Raw genomic sequence first — 6,616 nt, forward strand, 5'->3', positions numbered from 1 at the left:
CCCTTTTCCTCTTAACTATATGGCATTTTTCCTTTTGTCCTTTAGCCATTGATGTGTAGTGCAAGAATTATTTGCCTCTCATTGGTGTATTGTGGATATCTGCAATCTTTATGACTATATCTCTTTTGGCCTATGAATGATATATAAGTGAATTCCCTTCTTCCTTGTGTCATTTATTTGGGTTTTCTAATCTGCATGTGATTGTTAGATTAAAACAAGTCTGGATGTGTATATCTTTTGATGGTTCAATAGTGCATATATGGGAAAAGATTGGTTTGAACACTCTATTTTGGTACATCACCTCCTTAGAATAGATTGGATAGATTTTTCTTCTTGCATCTCTTTCTCCCTTTTCCTCTCCAAGATTAGATAGGTGCATCCTCATAGTAAAGGAAGTCGGCCTTCTCTGGAGATCCAACCTCATAGTTCAAGTCCCAGAGCTTGGAGGTTGTTTCCATGTTTCACAAGGTTTTCCTTAGGTAAAAACTTTGGACAAGGGTGAAAATGTTTGTGACAACAAAACCCTTAAGAGAGAAAGCTCTTTATTAAAAAATTAGAGCTCATTTCTCCACACATAGGTTTGGAGGAGAAAATTTTAGGAAAGAGGGTTTTTGAGAAGACATGAATTCTTGTGAGCTTCAAGCATTCATCTGGTTAGCATCAGATCAAGGTAGGATCTTGTTCAAATTTGCATAGTAATTTCCCTTCAAAAAATTTATGTCTTCTCCATGTTTTTTATGGATCTATATTCATAAATAATTTGGTTGAAACCCTTGTTAAAATTTATTGGTCTTCTTTTTTTGAAAATTTCTATGAATGAAATCAAATTGGAAACCCTTGTTTGAAAATCTTATTATTAGTAAGTAGATTCTTTTAGAAAAATTATGAATTTGGGATTGGGTTTGGAAAAGAATACCAGAATTAAGTTTACAAATTTGATGAGTTTACCTATCAAGTTTATACTGAATTTTGTTTTAAAAAATATATATCTTATATAAAATTACCATAGTAAATAAATTACTATGGTAATGTTTATATTGAAATGGGAAGTTTACAATACTAGAAAAATCATTTCTTTTATGTGTGTTTTTTTTTTCTTTTTGGGGGTGGGGATAGGTGGGGGTCTGCGATTTCTATTTCACGTTTTTTATATAAATTAAAAAAAAAAAATTGAAAGGGTAATCAGGGGCCATTACCACTCGCATCCCCATGCTACATTGTAGATTGGTTGCCGATAGGAGTTGTAACTGCTATGGTTGCCAAGGCTGCCTAAGAAGCCAAGGTTGTTCGAAGCAGTCGATGGGCCTTAAACGTATTGACATGGGTTTTTTTTTAAATAGTTAAAAAAAATTAATTAATATAATTAACATTAAATATTATTATTACTTATTAATAATAATTATTATAGTATTTAATTAATAATAATTATTATTAATAACTTAATAATAAATATTATAATAATTTAATATTTTATTATTTAATTTTAATAATATTTATTAAACATACTTAGTTTATAGTCATCATTAAGTTGTTTTATAATCCAATTTTTTTAAATTGAATTTTTTTAATGATGTTGGGTTTTATTAAAAACGGCAGTTCATTTTATATTAAAGAAAAATATGTTTTTTAAAAATATTTAGATGGCTTTTTATGAATTGTTGAGTCTTTTGAGATTCCTGTGAACTCGAGAACCTTATTAAATATGATACTTGAAAACAAAAACTGTAGCCCTTTTTAAATCAAATTCTTATGGTTTCAAAACCAAACAAATTATGAAACTACACTTGTTGTGATGTATGTTTTACTTTGTGTTGGGATTTGGGGTTGACTTAGTCTGTTGACCAATTTTGGATGTTTACCAAAGGCCTAGGAGTTAATATTTTTTTATGTTATATGAGATGTCATGGTTATATGTTTTGATTTCTAAATTATGGATCAGTGGTTATATGGTGATTTTTTGGGTGAAATCTATAAGTTTTCATCAGTGATCTTTCGGTGCTTTCCAATTACTTTTATAGAACTGATGTGGTCATTGTGACCTTATGAGACCTTGTGCTATTTTGAGCTTAGGTTAGGTTGTCTTTATGTATGTTGGGAAGTGGGTTATGATGGAGGCCAAAGCCCTAAACGAGCTTCCTGGGTAACCCATGTTGTAGGTTGTTGTAATAAGTGATAGCATTTCATTAAATTGGTTTAAATTGAATTAAAAAGAGCTAGTGGTTTTTCCTTGCCCATGCCTCGAGCACTAGTATAGGCTAGGATGGGAGTAGAGAGGATGCTTAGTTGCAACCTTGCCTCATTAGTATGCCTTGTCTATACAAAAGGATACTAATGCCACATAGAGTCACTAGGGGGCCAAAGTTCAAAGAGGCTGCTAGGGTAACCTTAGGGTTGACTCATGCAATGACACTTGCCTACTTACATAGTAGATTTCCTACATGTCTTTGTTGCCTCTAGGTTTAGATGTTATTGTGTCTTGCTACCCTTTGAGATAGATTGCTACTAGGTTTTCCTTGACCTAGATGTTAGTTATGACTTTTGAGATTGATATCCATATGGGACTTGAGGTTATCTCCTTAGCATGGTGGGAGTGGACCATTTAGGTTCCATGAGGTTAGGTGGTAGTGTTTTTTATACCATTGAGATCTGACAGTTGGATGTCGTAGCTGGATGTACTTGTGCAGTTGTTCCTTTCATTCTCATCTTGTGTTTCTATTGGATGGTTATATTCTATTATACCATACTTAATTATCTAGAGATCTTATGAGATGTTGTATTTATTCATGATGTATATTTTTTGAGCTTTTCATACCCTATGACTTGTACAACAAATGATTATGCATTTTAGTTATGCCATGTGGCATCTTATGTAATTGTATATTATTTAATTGGATTCATACTTGTGGTTATTCTATGATATAGATTTGTTGTGTATCAAATTTAGTATTAATAGAACTTATGAATGTGATTCAACATCATGGAACCTATAAGAGATGTAATTTGTTTATGGTTTGTTTATATGTATGTGAGTTATTGCTTCCACTGTATTACCTATTGTTTTTATAATCATTCAAAAAAAATGTTTGCAAAATTTAGTGAAACTTTAGGTTGATTTCTTTTGGGTTCCCTGACAAGGCATTACATCTGGTATCAAAGCTCGAGTTTCTACATTAGGAGCTCTGGTTATATTGCAATGCTGCTAGATGATAACTAGTTAACTGAAAATGAAACTTAAACTATTATATGTATCTATTACAACTTGAACACTTTGAATTTCAAACACAAAAACTTAAACCTAAAATTGGCAAAAAATTGGAATAGACCTTGAAAAGTATTCAAAACATGTTTCTTATGTTTATGCTTTATAGTAGTACACCCTTGCTGATATTATTGGAATTTCGTTATTCTTTCTTGGATATTTTTATAGGATTGTATCTGGGACTAGATTGATAGTTTGAGGTCGTAGCTCAAGTCGTAGCAGAGGCAATGGGTGAGACAGGGATATCAAATTACATAAGCCTAGTCATGAGAGTCTTGTTGAGGAGGAGAACAAGGTGGAACACCATGGAGAGCATTAGGATAATTTAGAGGAGGTTGACTTGAGACAAACAATGAGGAATATTACAGAGTGCCTACCTCCTCCTTGGGGTGTTGATCATGAGGAATTAAATCATGCAAGGAATGAGAAGACGTAGAGGTCTAGGAGTCCTCGGGGAGAATTCCATGGTGATAAATAGAGGCCGGCTAAGACCCCTCAGATGAGGGACCTACAGAGGTCCAAGATCAAACCTTTCACTAGGGTTGGTTTAGGATATGTGGTAGAGTAGTGGTTAATTGGTTTGGATAGATGTTTTTCTATGCAAGACTTTGACTCTAATATGAAAGTGAGGTATGCCATCACCCACCAAGAACTCTTTGGGGCTACATGGTGGAACATTGAATACAAGAAATTGGGTGTGAACATGAACACTATTACATGGGATTTATTCCTTGAGAACTCTTGTGATCACTTCCTACTAGGGAATGGCATCAGTAGAGAGCAAATGAATTTCATAATTTGAGACAGTATACTATGATCATGGTAGAGTATGAGTGGAAGTTCTATGAGATCATGCATTATGTAGGGATTAGTGGAATCTCACCACTGATGGTACAACATTTCATTTTAGGTCTAAATAACTATTTCACTAGGGGTGTTAAGGTATTCTAGCCTAAGACCCTCAAAGATGTAGTACATCAAGCTATTCTTGTAGAGAAGAATAGTACTTTAGGATATGGTGGTTTTGTGGGAGCACTTGCAACATTAGGGTCCATAGGTAACTAGAGCACAGGTGGAAATAGGAAGTCTCCTTATCCCAAGGGAAACTAGGGCCAATAGCAGCAACAACTGCAACAACAACAAGAATAGAAAGGATCCTATCCTCAGGCACAAAGTGGAAGTAATAGTTCCAACTCTCAAAACTTTCATAACTCATAGCGCAATAGGCAAAATTATAATACTCAACCTATGTAGATTAATCACTCTTTTGTTAGTAGAGATAACTACTAGCAATCTAGTGCACCTCCAGTAGGGAGAGGTTTTGGAAGAGGCACATGGTGTTTCTCTTGTGGACAGTTTTGGCATATTGTAGCTAACTACCCACAACCTACATCTCACTATTCAGGACCTAGGCCAACAACATCTGAGCCTACAGTTGGCGATGAAGGTAGATCATACAGAGTCTTTGTGGTAGATCACTAGCAAGAATATCACCAGGATACCATACTTGAGACTATGAAAGTGATCAAAGGTACACCCCTTTCCATCTTGTTTGATGAATGTGCTACAAATTCTTTCATATCACCTTCCATAGTTGTTAAGTGTAAGCTTGAGGTAGTTAAGCAAGGCTTAGGCTAGCAAGTGGAACTAGCCCTAGGAGCTAAGATTCCCACATATTATTTAGTGCAATAGTGTGAATTGAACTTAGGAGATTTTGTTCCTTTAGTAGACCTTTGAGTTATTCCCCTTGGTTCTTATGACGTAGTGTTGGGTATGGAATGGCTTGGCTCTCATAGAGCTAGTATTGATTGCAAAAAGAAAACCATTTAGTGTAAGGATGATGAGGGTAGGGATTCCGAGATTGTGGACATTCAAAGACCTATATCCCTTGGGATAATCTTTGCTATACAATTGAAGAAAATCTTTCATAAGGATTTTTAGGTATTCCCTATCATTGTGAGTGAACTTGAAGAAGAAGACGATGTAGGGAAGACCCTAGATCATTCTATCTTATAGGAGTATGTTGATGTCTTTCCTAGCAAGATTCTAGGTATGCCACCTAAGAGGGCCATTGGTTTTGGCATTGACCTCATCTTAGGAGTAGAGCCCATATCTAGAGCTCCTTATCAGATGTTCACTTAGGATTTGAGTGAACTATGCCTACAAATTGAGAACCTTTTAGCCAAAGGTTGTATTAGACTGAGTGTTTCTCTATGGGAAGCACTAGTGCTCTTTGTGAAGAATAAGGATGGATCATTACGCTTGTGCATTGATTACAGACAGTTAAACAAAGTAACAATTAAGAACATGTATCCTTTACCAAGGATCGATGATTTATTTGACCAGATCAAGGGAGCCAAAGTGTTCTCTAAGATAGATCTAAACTTAGGATACCATCAGCTTCGCATACAAGATGTTGACATGCATAAGAGAACCTTTCGCACTCACCATGGACACTATGATTTTATAGTGGTTCTATTTGGTTTGACGAATGCTCCATCGGTTTTCATGTGCTTGATGAATGGAGTATTTTGTTCTTACCTAGACCGATTTGTACTTGTGTTCTTGGATGACATTTTGATATATTCTAGTTCCTAGGAAGAACATGGGGAGCATCTATAGTTAGTTCTTGAGTGCCTAAGAGACAATCAACTTAATGCTAATTCGACAACATGTGATTTCTTATAGTCTGAGATATAATATTTATGACATATCATTTCAGGAGATGGTACCTTAGTGGACCCTGTGAAGATCTAGGCAATGGTAGATTCACCTACACCTACTACTATGTCTGAGATTCGTAGCTTTGTGGGTTTGGCCAGTTATTACCCCAAATTCATTCAGAATTTCTCCAAACTAGCATATCCCATCACTTCCCTCTAGATAAAGGGGAAGAAGTTCATTTGGATGGGAAAATGCGAGGAAGCATTCTAGAAGTCCAAGGAGCTTTTGAATTTAGTGCACTTTTTCTAGCAGTACCTAATCTAATAGGTGACTTTATGATGTGTCCAGATGCCTCCCTAGAAGGGATTGGAGCAAACTTGATGTAGGATGGACATGTGATTTCCTATGAGTCTCGCAAGCTCAAGGATCATGAGTTGAGCTATCCCACACATGATCTTGAGCCAGCTGCAGTTGTTCATGCTCTAGTGAGATGGAGACACTTCTTGTTGGGGCACTATTTTGAGCTTCATAGTGATCGTCACAGTTTAAAGTATATATTCATGCAACCTAATCTAAATGCTAGGTAGAGGTGTTGGATGGAATTTCTTTGCAATTATGACTTCAAGGTGAAGTATATTCAGTAGAAGGAAAATGTGGTGGTTGATGCTTTGAGTCATAGAGACCTAAGATGCT

This window comes from Cupressus sempervirens, chromosome 7 (assembly GCF_028749045.1).
Source record: "Cupressus sempervirens isolate cs-2001-9-10 chromosome 7, ASM2874904v1, whole genome shotgun sequence".
In the NCBI taxonomy this organism is placed as follows: domain Eukaryota; kingdom Viridiplantae; phylum Streptophyta; class Pinopsida; order Cupressales; family Cupressaceae; genus Cupressus; species Cupressus sempervirens.